The following is a 13,765-nucleotide window of genomic DNA, read 5'->3' as shown; positions in this document are numbered from 1 at the left end:
AGTGCCCAAGTGTTCAAGAGAAAGCCCAGCGAGAAAAGTTTCAAGGGCTACAGAGCATTTGTTTACTATGGTATACAGAATGGGATCCTTGATGACCCCCCAGAAATGTCCACATTCTAATCTTCAGAACCTGGAACTGTATAACCTTACATAGCAAAATGCCCTTTGCAGGTAGAAATAAGTTAAGGACCTTGAAATGGGAAGATTATCCTTGTTATTTGCTTGTGCCCAGAAATCACAAGGGGCCTCATGAAAGAGGCTCAGGAGAAGTTAGAGTCAGAGAGAGAAGGTATAAGCAAGAGTCAGAGAGGAAATAAGATGTTATGCTTCTCACTTGGAAACATGGAGGAAGGAGCCATAAGCAAGGAGCGCAGGCATCCTCGAGAAACAGCTGAAAAAGTCAAGGAAATGGATTCTTCCCCAAAAGCTTCCAGAAGGAAACAGCCTGGCCAAAACCTTGAGTTTCGCCCAATGACACTGATTTCTGACTTCTGACCTCCTGAGGAGTAGAGTTGTATGAGTCACTAGGTTCATGGTAATTTATTACAGCAGCAATAGGAAAGTAATACATTTACCAAGCTCCTAAAAAAAATAAAATAAAGGAAGAGAAAGAGGGGAAGCCCCTCATATCACTTTTATATTGGGTGAGTCTATTTGATTCTTAGAAGAGATTCAGGGTCCCTTCCCTCCCCGCCCAACTTTCCCAAACCAAAACAGGCCTTAGCCTGAGCATTTCAGTTGCTACTCATTTAATAGCAGAGTAAGGAAGATGAGAAATGTCTTTACTCACCCAAATAATCTGAAAAATCCCATGATGGAAAGATGTTTTGACATAACATCTCAGGCAAAGTGCAATTTTAAAAAGGTAAGCACGCATACAAAACCAGATCAGTACAGAAACAATGCTTATTGAAATATATGTGAACTGAAGTTTTATATAGAAGTCAGGCTTCCATAAATGTTCTCTTAATTTTCAGGATTCCTCAGACTCATCTTTGCCTACCTGGATTTGCATAGAAGTTCCCAAAACAGAGGGTAAAGGGAATGGATTCATTTAGCTTTTCTTTCTTACATATACATTATATTACCAGGTTATTTTCCATCCTTAATGTATATTTTGCTACTTTGGACTGATTCAGGTAATTCAAATAAGGTACCAATCAACTGCATTTCAACAAATAAGGTAGTGTAGCTATTTTAGATGAAAACTTATTATATATTTTCTCCATCATTAAAACTTCAGGAACAATTTCAGGCTGTCAGAGACATTTATTCTACAAACTCTTTTTCTTCCTGCTTTAGAATTTACCATTAAATGAAGGACTCTTCATTAGCATCTTATCCCCTTATGTTAGTGATGCTTCAAACTAGGTCGGGTAAAGTATAAATGCCACATGGTTTTGATCATCTATTAATGTTGGATTTTTATAGCACAAAAAAATAGTAAAGAGAAAGGGGATGTCAAAATCTCTGGAGTTTGATATTTCTGCAATAATCTCAATGAGACAGATATTTCTTCAGGTTCAGTGAAAGTGATTATAAAACCTAAAAAGAAATCCTGAAGAGTCAGATTTGCATAACATTTGAAATATGAAAGTCCAAATGGTAGAATGCAAGAGCTTGCAGGAAAACCTAGGTCAGTATTTCGTCTTATCTTTTTTTTTTTTTTTAAAACAGGGGCGAGTTGGCCACAGTGTAAAATACAGCCTGAGGTATGGAAAGTTCACACAAGAAAGTATTCACCCTAAAAACTTGCAAATAAGAAAGGGCCATGCAGCAAGCTGGCAGCAAAATGAGAAACAACCTCTCAGAGAAAGGTCAAGAGATGATGTAGAGTGAAAAATCTCTAGGGAACTGTCACTTTCTGAAAATGAAAATGACAAAAGTGACAAATTTCAGGGAGTCTGAGGAGAGCAAAGGACAGAGGTGGAAAAACATAGAATAGAACTACCTGCCATCTTCCTCTGAGAGATCATTCAAGGTCATTTCCTCAGAACCCCTTAGGTATTCATCCCAAAAGAAAGAAAAGGGGAGACCTTTACCCTGATCATTGTTAATCAAGAAGAGGTGACTCCTGACCACAGTGAAGTCAAGAAGACAGAGATCTGGGTTCTCTCTAAGCTGGCATCCATGGTCCCAGCCCAATGACCCAAGCTCCTTCAGTACTTTTTTCTTTAAATTAAAAATAGGGGCCCTTGGGTGGCTCAGTCAGTTAAGCATCTGACTCCTGATCTCAGCTCAGGTCTTGATCTCAGGGTTGTGAGTTCAACCCTGTGTTGGACTCCACACTGGGCATGGGGCCTAGCTAAATAAAAATAAATTAAAAAAGTAAAAATGCATGAAAGTGTCATGCCAATCTGTTTCATAGCTATCTCCTGAGCAATAATGACCAAGCTTAAATCTGCACCCTTAGCACACATGCACACACACATGCCAGCACACACACACAAACTCACAGTAAAGAATTATTAAGCCACTCCCCAGTTGGTGACACCTCACCTGTCACTAGCAGGGGACACTTTCTCTTCTCTTTCTTTCCCATCCTGTTGTCTCTTTCCATCTCCCCCTTCATCACGGTATTGGGAGGAGCATCAATAACACTGACTTGCACTGCTGAGAATATTCACCAGTTTAAAAAGCCCCCCAGCTGTACCCTTTGTTGCATTTTAAGAACCAATGCAGCAACTCTGGTCAGAGAGCCCCTGACTTGGGGCCAAATGGAAGCTGAACTGAGTCAGCTAGTCCTGACAGTTTTCACATAAATATGCGAGCCTATCTTCCAACCAGTTACTCGGGCCTCAAAGAGATAAAGGCTTGAAAAAGCCTCTCTGTAGAGAACAAAATATGTAATATTTGTCCAACCATGAAAATTCTTTGCTTTCTTATTATGTCATCTCCAAATTTGAGATGTAGTTTAAAATGTACAGATAGCTATCATTTAACTACTTTGAGATAAGTTTATATCTTTGGGGTTTGAATCCTTTCTTTTGAAAGTTATTTTTAACGATGTTCATTTTTGGAGAAAGCGCTAGAATACAATGTCATTCTGCAACAGCGGTTTTCCATCAAATGCTTTTTACTTTAAGTTGTGAACACAACATCAATTATACTGCCAAAGGCTGCTTTAAAAAAAAATGCTCTGCACCATAAAAGGATTTGGGGCCTTGTTTGTTATCATCTAAATTGTACATTGCACACTTGATGGCAACATATTGCATGCAAAAAAAAGTGTTTCCGATCTAGACCAACAGATATTATGATAAAACAATTCAGACGCTTTTGCAAAAACCTGATTTGGTGGATTCCTAATGTAAAACACATCTTTTTGTTCCCCCAAGACAAACACTGATTGTGTGTTTGCCTCAATTGCTTTGCCCGGCAGTGTTGGGTAATCCTGGTCACCCAGAACAGCACTGAAAGAGATTAGAGGCAGAGATGTTAAAAGTGACTGAATATTCCATCCCCAAAGAGCCACACTCTGAGGCATAAAGACTGGTTTCTGTTTCCCCACATTGCATCGCACAGAGGTATTTTTATATTCCTCCTGGGAAATATCAAAGAAATCTCAGAGGGACAAACCTATTAGCATCGATCGAATGGATCCAAGAGTCTGTCCTAGTCAGAGCTAACATAATTTGCCTGGTTTCAAAGTTTATGTCACTTTGGAAACGGAGTGTGAGGTCCAAGTTCCTGTGGTGGCGACCATGTTTTTCCAACAGAGCAAGACGAGGGGAGCCAACCTATTTCTGTGGTCTAAATAGAGGTTCAAAGCGTCAAAAACATGGGGACGGATCTCATGATTTCCTAACATCACTGCTAAAATGGAGGATTGACTTAAGTTTGTGCATTATGATATATAAAAATATAGGCTAGTAATAGGCCCAAACTAATGTAGAATTCACTCTGTTGGCTTTTTTTGACACGGGAATCACTTGGTTTTGCTAATGTCTCCTACACTTTAGTACGCAGAACTTACTAGAAGACAGTAATGCTGGATTTGATATCTACTTATGTGTAGTTTCTTACAACTGACAGAATATTCTAGGCTGAACTTGTACATTGAATAGGTGAAAAAAAAAAACAACAACAAAGAATTTGAGTTGTACCATTATTTTAAAACTCTTTTGCATTGGATTTATTGCCATGAGAAAATATAAGCTTTATAGCTTTTGTATTCTCCAAAAAACTGTCCCATCCTACCTGATCTTACAAACCTGCTGCTTCCTATCAAGAGGTGGAATCTATGTCTCTTTCCTTCAAAACTGGGTAGGCTTCTCACCAGTAGAATGTGGCAGACATTATGCCACATGACTCTGAGGCTAGGTCACAAAGTGCCATGCAGTGCCTTCCAGTCCTCTTGGAAGAGTAACTCCCAAAGCCCCAAGCCTCTATGTCATGAAGAAGTGCCAGGCATCCCCGCTGTGAGGAAGGCCAAAGTAAACCAGAAAAAGAGACCTCATGAGGAGGCCCTAGCGCGGCACAAAGAAAGAGGGGTGCCTGGCTAGCCCTCAGCTGTTTTAGCCCCCATCTGACCTTATTCAGACAAGACACCTCAGCAGAACCTACCCCACCCCTGGCCCACCAAACCATTTGTGGATTCTTGACACAGAGAAACCAGGAGCAATAACAAATTATTTTTGTTGTTTTAAGCCACTATGTTTTAGGGACCTGTTCAATAAGGGGCAGTAGATCTGTGGTGCAATGATCAGATTCTCCCTCCATTTCTCTCCATTCCAGTTAGAACCAGGAAACTCATGAGACAGGAATATTATCTACCGAGGGCTCCTAGTTGTGTCCCTCTCCTGGAATTGCCCTCAGCCAAAGAAGGGCTTGCCTTGCCACTCCCAAAGGACAGCCCAAGTCCAGTATTGTTTGATGCTGGATACTAAAGATCTGGCCTCCTTGCATTCGTTCTGGCCACACAAAAGGGTGGTCCCGGCTCCAGAGCTCCTTGTGAGATAGGTTAAGACTTTGGTTGCAATTGTATCCACTCAACTTCTTCTTTGGCTCAGTCTTGCTTCCCTCACTACTTTATAGATCTTATTCCTCAGTGTCTGTTTCAATAATCTACTGCACACGAATCTCCATTTCAAGGACAGTTTTCAGTTAATCTGAACTAAGACAAGACTTGGTCAAGTTAATTACCATTGGAAAAGAAAGTGAAGTCAGGCTCTAAGATACTGTAATTCCCTGGTTTTTCCAGTAGACAGCAGTAACAATTAAAGATGCATTGATTCTCCTAATCACATAAACAAAGTTTCTAATTGACTATTACCTACAGACTGAAATGGTTTCTCTACTAGTCTTGAAGGCATCCTTTATTCTTTCTGATACTTGCTGGATATGACCCAAATTGCCTGCCCAAAACCTATTCTGGCTTGGGAAGTTTTTAGTACATGATCTATCTGAAGAAAGTATATTAAAAATAAATCAAAGAGGAAGACAGACCATAAGAGACTCAATCACAGGGAACAAATTGAGGGTCGCTGGAAGGGAGGGGGCTAGGGAGATGGGGTAACTGGGTGATGGGCATTAAGGAAGGCACGTGATACAATGAGCCCTGGGCGTTATATAAGACTGATGAATCACTGACTTCTACCTCTGAAACCAATGATACATTTTAATTACTTGAATTTAAGGTAAAAAAAAAAAAATAAAGCTATTGTATTTTGGAGCAGCATTAGCAATGAAACACTTGATATAAGACCACAGTCATTCCTAAATCTTGGTGTTGGATACATGGCAAAGCTTAGATATCCACTATAAATAGTCAAGAAAGGAAACTTTGTACAGCAAAGCTTATGAGATTTGAAGGTGCCTAGTTCCATTTTTCTCGGGAAAAAAATGTTTCATTTTCTTATTTGTTGTTTCATCTCTTATTTTATCCAGGTGTCTTCTTCCAGAAATGATTCATTATTTCACAAAGACTATGAAAAAAAAGACTGAGTTCAGAGTTCATTGCTAGAGTCTGATGGTAAGGAGACAGCTTGGTGATTTAAACCACAGGACTTTCTTATTTTTCAAACCAGATTCTAGCTTCTACTTCAGGCATTTATAATAAATTCATGAAGACGAGCTTCAAGCTTGTTTTCTCACTTGTCTATGCTGTGTTTGCAGGCTCTTCCATAACTTTACATGAGCATAGCTCCCAGCAGGGACTACTGATTTCTTAAAATTTTCACAGTCCTCCTGGGGCCATTATATCAGTACTAAAAATACCTGGCCATTGAATGGGAACACACATTTATTGGGTTCCCAATAATCTGCACAGTGTAATATGGAATTGCTGGTCCTACTCTGCTAACTAGGGAAACAAAATAAGGTTGCCATACTTTTTACTGTTCAAATTAAGTTGTCCTGATTTCCCTAATCCACCTGTAGGGGAAAGCAAGTCTTCCATCCCTGGTGTCTTTCTTCCCAAAAGAATTCCCTAGACTCAAAGGTGTTTAGTCAGTCCAATGGGCCAGTTTTGATGACAAACTCTTCCAGGAGAGAAAATAGAACACCCTCCACTTCTTGGTTAGTGCCTTAGTCTGTTCAGGCTACTGTACAAAAACACCATAGATTGTGTGGCTTACAAACAAACACTAACTTCTCACAGTTCTGGAGGCTGGCAATGCCAAACTCAAGACCCTGGTAGATTTGGTGTGTGGTGAGGGCTCTCTTCCTGGTTCATATAAGGCTATCTTCTTGCTGTGTCCTTACAGGGTAGAGGTACCGAGGGAGGTTTCAGGGGTCTCCATTATAAGGGCACGAATCAGCCCCAAAGGCTCTTACTTCCAAATATCATTACAGTGGCAATTAGCAATTTAAGATATGAATTTGGGGAGATATAAATATTCAATCTGTGTCAGCCAGTCAAGTAGTCGGTGTTCTTCAGCTGGAGTGGTTTTACTGCCATTGTGCCAATGTAATCCTTGTATACTGAAGAAAGCACAGCATGTCTGCCAATGCTGACTGGATAGGAGTTTCTCCCAATTCAGGGAAGAGCAGCACTGGTGTCTTGTTTCACTGAGATTGCTGTCAGACCTATAGCTCTATAGAGACACAGCTCTTCACCCTACACACAAACTTGGTCACCATTTCAAGGTCACTCAGGATGGCAAAGTGGCTGGGTCACAGGTATCCAATCATCCAACACATGTTCTGCCCCAAATTACACCCTCCACCCAAACGGCACTTAATTCTATGGCTTAATTAGGGCACAGTCCTTAGAAAATGAGTCCCCAGTGCTGCTTCAGTATAGGTATGCATATAGGCCAGGATCCACTGACTCAGTGGTGCCGATGACATATAGCCTCCTTAAAGCCAAAGGAAGGCCTACAATCACATTAGGGTATCCATCCTCCCACTGCAGGGCCCATGAACTTCCTTATCCACTGTGATTCTCAGTCAGCTTTCCGATTGTCTCATCTCCATAAGCTACCCTCAACAATCAAAATACAGACCCACTGTCCCAACACCCATAGACTTCATTCCCCATAACACATCAACCAGGAGTAGCAAGAGTTCTAAAATAATATCATTACACAGTTCTCTGATGCAGCCCCATTAGGTCTAGGAACTCCAGTACCTCTCCTCTCAGAATATAGCATGATACCTGTGGGAATTCTCAGAGAGGTCCTGCTCATTTTCGGTGAAGCCCTTCTTTCCATATTCAGTTTTCACTTATCTCAATGGTCACAGCTATTCCCTGCTGCTCTCCATGGAACTATCTCTTGTCATGGCTGATCCAAAGTGTTATTTCCAACTGCAACCTCCTATCAGTCATCATTGACAATGCCTGCAACACCAGAGTGCCACCCTGGGCCTACCTGGCTGAGTCACTACCATAGGACAAAGCCACTGGTAGTATCTAGTAAAGTCATATCAGTGCAGGTCCTATGCCCACTGAGGGAGCCATGCTCCATCAACACCAGCTCTGGAGGCCTGTGCTGCTGGCACTTCGTCCTCAAGAGCTCATGAGCTTTTGCCCCATGTCACTTCAGCCCTTCTCCCTCAGAGACAGGCCAACACCCCCTGGGGCAATGTCGAACCATGCTCCCCCAGAATTCAATTTGCTTAATACATACAGCACGAGCACCAATCATTCTGTTTTTAGGGTATCTTCTTGCCTAGTGGATCCCCTGCTCAGACAGGAAAACAGAGCCAGGCAGGCCCACCCACTGGCCCTCCCAACTTGTTCACATATGCCTGCTCTCTGGGGCAAGCACAGCTTGGTGGGAGGGAACCCCCACTACCAGCATGAGACCACATTTGCTTTATGGTTGGAGATGACTGGTTCAGAACCTGTGGAGAGAGGTTGGGATCAGGGGGGGCTGAAATTTCTTCAGCAGGACTGCATTGTGATTGAAGTTGAACGTAATGAGATGGGAAGCCACCAGAAGGTTTCCTGATGAGCAGGAATGTTCAGGGGCCACACCTCAGTTATAATATTTTTATTTTCCCCTTATCTCAATGGTGAACATCCTTGTGATTATCTTTTACGACCTACTTTTTCCTGCAAGGACGAATGACACTGCATTCTGTGTGAAAGGGGAGATCGTGTAAAAGAGAAGATGTCCATTTTATGATAGTCTTTTCCATAGGCCCAGGGATTTACAGTCCTGTAAAGTTCTCTGAGGAAAAAATTTCAACTTTCTAAAATACATGAAGGGAAAACTGTCAGCTCGATTCCTGAGGAGTCAATTAATTAAAGTTAAGTCCTCTCAAACACCACCAAATGCCAGCTCCAGATTAAAGGACGTCCACACACATTACGCTTTGACCTCTTGTCACTAGTCGAGTACCTGGCAGATTTGTGGAAAGTAGATTGTGTGCTGATCCAACAGAAATGGGTATTAGCTCAAAAGGAAGGAAGGAAGATAAAGAGTTCAAGGACAATCCAAAGCGTTTCAAGTTTGGGACTTTTTATCTTTTCCCCCACTCTGTTCCTCTTTTCAAAGCTTTCATGTTTTCTTCCCCACCCACAACTGTATTTCTTGAATCACTTCAGTACCATTTTTTCATGGGGGTGTGTCTAGAATGAGTGACTACTTTGAAGTTTGTCTGACTACTCTGAAGTTCTATGTTTGAGTAGGCACCTCTCTCAGCTAACCATCCTCCCCTTTCAGATGTTACAAAGATACAGCGTGATCTTGATGCAAAGCTCCAAGTCGAGTGCTAAGCACAGAGGCGTACAGAGCAGATGACCATCATTGTTTAGAAGAGTTGTATGCCCATATTGGAAAAAAGGTGGTTTTGCCATCAGTAGGGGACCACCAGCCTAGTGAGGATTCTTAATGTGGTCCTTCCAACCCTAACTCTGTCCCACCAGAATGACACAGGAAAGCTCAGGATCTGAGATTTCTTCTCTACCTTTCATCTTCCACATTCCTGTTAAAAGGTAACCCAGCAGTTTAGCACTGCCTTCAGCCCAGGGCCTGATCCTGGAGACCCGGGATCGAATCCCACGTCGGGCTCCCTGCACGGAGCCTGCTTCTCTCTCTCATTCTCTCTCTCTCTCTCTCTCTCTCTCTCTCTGTCATGAGTAAATAAATAAAATCTTAAAAAAAAAAAAAGGTAACCTCCAGTCTCAGCAATGATCACTCCTTATGACCGTTAGAGATTAGTTTATTAGACTACTTTCCCAAATAAGTAGAGGAAATAGGGCATAAGGCAGGAAAGTTTAAGAATGCCTAGTATCAAGAATTAAAAGAGAAACACAGCTAGGAGACAGATGCAAACAAATGGAATATGCCCTATGTACCACAACAGCCCACTTAAGTAGGTATCACTGCTCCTACCATAGGTACACATTATTTGGGGATTTTTAAACATGAGAAAACTGAATTTCAGAGAGGTTAGTAATTTGTGTCACCACTGACAATGGAGTTATGATTCCAAATCAAGACAGCCCAGTCCTTCTGCCATGCTACCTCTCTACAGTATAACTCATCACTTAAATCATTTTCCCAGAGAAGCCACAGCTGCGAGAGGGGCATTCCCACCACCCCTTAGCCTAGGGGGGGATGGCTGTAGAGCTCCTTCTTCAGAGGCCTGGAACTCCCCCTGCTTCTAACCAGCTGGTTGAAAGTCTAGTGGCTCTGTCATAAATCAGATGCCCTGTAATAGCAATTAAATATAACTACCATAATAATACTATTGTTTATTGAGGGTTGTGCTGTGCCAGACATGATGCTAAGCAATTTATAGACCGTGTCTCAGAGAGAATGCAAGTTAAGCAAATACCATCACCAGTCATTGCCATTTGACCTTTTCCTTGGAACCCAAAAGCCACACAATTTCAATGTGTGTTCAGGTCATGGAACCAACTTGTTAATTGATCTAGAAACCAATTTCATTTTATGTTTCTCTGACGATTAAACTCCCTCACCTGCTCTCTCCCGACCCTGCAAAAAAATTTTAGGGCTGTTTCTGATTTCCAATCATGCTTAGAAGATAAAAGTTCTCTGGTTAGCTTCAAACATGATTGAGTCTGGTCAATGGAAAAATATAGAGTCCAGTCTGTTCTAGGAGACTCACAAAACTCCAAACTCATTCAGAGTTAAAGCCTCTCCCTATCACTCGCTCCATCCCTGTCTGCTCTACCCTGGAATTCTGCCCTGAGGAGGGGGAGGAGCAAATGTTGGGCCTCTTCCCTCTCATCCTCCCTCCTCTCCCCCACTGTTTCTGCTCTAATTGCTCTGTGACTAAGCCCAGTAGGGGTAGGGAGAGAAGAGACAGATGTAAATTGGTGTCTGTGCCCTTAGGCTCAGGGCATGTCTGAGGTTGGCTTGATTCTAGTGGAGTATGTACAGCAGGTTCCAGAAGAATGCACCTGGAGCCTTTGGCCACAGTGCCATTGAAGAAACAGTGCCTCTTTCCAGGCCACCTATCACCCCCTTGGCTCTGGGCTTCAGAAGAAGACTGCCTCTGTGGGGTCCTTTTTACTCCTCCAGATTATCCTTGTGGACAGGCTGCTCTCTCCTGTAAGGCCCACATCTGATCCATGGAAATCATCCATCATTCTTGCCTCGCTGTCTTATTTACCCTCAGAAAGGTACACTCTCCCATTGCTCTGCCAAATCTGGGCTCTCTTAGCTTTACATCCAAGCCTAGGGATGGGGTGTGTCTAAGGATCTGAGTAGTCCCTTGAAATTCCTTTCACTGGTCTTAAGGGATAAAACTCTTCCCTTTTCAATAGCAAAACTTAGGATGAAGGAGGGAGGGAGAAGGGAAATATGACAGTCCTCTGAACTGCCTCCAAAGAAAATGTCTGAATTCTTGGTCTGTGGCACAGAGCTTCTGCTATCTCCTTAGCAAGTGGCATCTAACATATTTGGCACCTCCTCTTTTATGCTCTGGTTGGAGGCTCAACTAAGCACAGAAGCTTCTGAAGACCTATTACACTCCAGTGAGGGTCACATTCACATCCCTATCCCTGTCTTCCACCTCTCACACCTGAGAAATTCTGTGCTTTGTGACACAACTTCTTGTATTGTCAAGTTCTTGACAACAGACACCCTGCTCTGTCTTTCACATGTCATGATTGCATACAAACTGCCATTAGTTGGGTCTTGTTCCTTAAATACCAAAAACCTTCTTAAAGAGTTCCTTGAGCCTTACAGTTCATATCTTATGGCAGAAGGGAAGGGTTATGGTCTGTGCTCAAAAGATTCCCAAAGAAATCACAAAGACAAGGCTGGGCAAAGCCCTGCAACAGAGAAGACACCAGTGCATGCAGCCAGGAGTGTATAGGAAAAGCATATATGAGAGCAGATCTATTGACCCAAGGAATGGTAGGAGATAAAGAGTTCCCTACTGATGCCTGGGAATTACAAGGGAGACTCAGTAACCATCTTTAACTGTTGTAATGGTCAGGGACCTGCTATGCTCATACTTTGGGTGTGATGTGAATAGCCACTGAGAGAATATAAGGCTGAGGAGTCATCATGTCAGTCTTTAAATAACACCCAGGAGATTCTGGAAAGTCTTACATAAAACTAGAACCGTACGAAGCAAGTTGGCCTTGCCCAACATTCAGGGCCCCCAGAGCTGGTATGAGTCTTTCCATCTCCTAGATCACCGTGTCCAAACCTGTGCTTCTAACTGGCAAGAAAGCATCACAAAGGAGCCAATTACTAAGAAGTCAGAGCTTTCTTTAGGCATCTCCCAGGGTTTCGAGTCGGCTTATTTACTAGCAGTAATCAGCTTTCTACTTTCCAGAGATCATCTTTGCCTGGAGTTAATCTGTAGATAATCTGGATTAAAGAGTTCCAGCTTCTTAATAATATGAATCACCTCCACCTGTTGATGTGGCAGGTACAAGATTATGGAAACATAGTTATTCACTACCATCTATCCTTCTTGGCTTTCTAAGGAAGATTCTTTGAACTGTTCAGCTTTCCCAGTCTTCATCTCCTAAAGAAGGTAAGAGGTAAAGTGAAGAAAAATACTTAGAGACTCTTCATTTATTCACATAAAGAAGAAAGAGAGAGAGAGAGAGAGAGAGAGAGAAAGAAGAAAGAAAGAAAGAAAGAAAGAAAGAAAGAAAGAAAGAAAGAAAGAAAGAAAGAAAAAAAGAAAGAAAAAGAAAGAAAGGAAGGAAGGAAGGAAGGAAGGAAGGAAGAAAGAAAGAAAGAAAGAAAGAAAGAAAGAAAGAAAGAAAGAAAGAAAGAAAGAAAGAAAGAAAAGACAGTCTTGAGATCTCTGAAAAGGAAAACTTCCAGAAACAACAGGGAGAGGAAGAAACCAGCCTAAACATTAAGAGCACTGAAGAGAAAGCCAGCAAGTCGTGCCGATTTGTAGGGACCCTTTACTGGGAGAGCTTTTAAGGAGCCCCTGCTGGGTCAGGTCGGGCTTCACAGAGCCCACCAGGTAAACAGGTTTCTTGGGAGTTCAGTTATGTGTTACATGATGCAACCTCCCTTCGGGCACCTTCACGAAGGATTCTCGTTATATTTCAAGACTTGTGGAAAGCAGAAGTGCCTCTTTTATACGTGCTATTGACTTGGGCTAGACCTTAGACCAGGAGTTGATGGACACAATTTGGGTAGCATGACAGAGGGTCACATTAGTGAGATGATGAAAGTTGACCTACCCTTGAGAATGCAAAGTCACAGAAATGGCCCAAATCTGGCAAAAGCATTAAACCCTAATTCACATGTGCTTATGAGCATGTATGTTACTTCCCCACGTGTCCTGCTCCTGCTTCTCTCCTCTCAGTTGGACCCAGGCTGTCATCAGGCATCACTGCAATGACGGCTAAGCCCCACCACATCTTCTGGCTCTTCTATCACCTCACTCAGGCCCCACCATGTTGTTTCCAGAAGGAAATATTTCCAAAACATACAGCCATTTCTAACTGTGGATGACTTACTTTCTTCCCTGCATTTTTCTGTATTTTCCACATATGTTGTGATAAATAATATACATGGTTAAAGGTTTTTGATATGCACACATTATTTTTAAAAGAAAGCAACCAGGAGTGCCTGGACGGCTCAGTCAGTTGAGCATCTGCCTTAGAGCTCAGTCATGAGCTCAGGGTCCTGGGATGGAGCCCTTTGTTGGGCTCCCTGCTCAGCAAGGAGTCTGCTTCTCCTGCTTCTCCCTCTCTCTCTGCACCTCCCTACTGCTCATTCTTTCTCTCTCTCTCTCTCTCATAAATAAATAAATAAATAAATAAATAAATAAATAAATAAATAAATAAATAAAATCTTAAAAAAAAAGAAGCAGCAGTAATAATTTCATATCATGGGCTACAGTATCAATTCTATCACTAAAT

This window comes from Canis lupus, chromosome 11, assembly GCF_011100685.1.
Source record: "Canis lupus familiaris isolate Mischka breed German Shepherd chromosome 11, alternate assembly UU_Cfam_GSD_1.0, whole genome shotgun sequence".
NCBI lineage: Eukaryota > Metazoa > Chordata > Mammalia > Carnivora > Canidae > Canis > Canis lupus.
Note: the sequence above shows the minus strand (reverse complement) of the source record.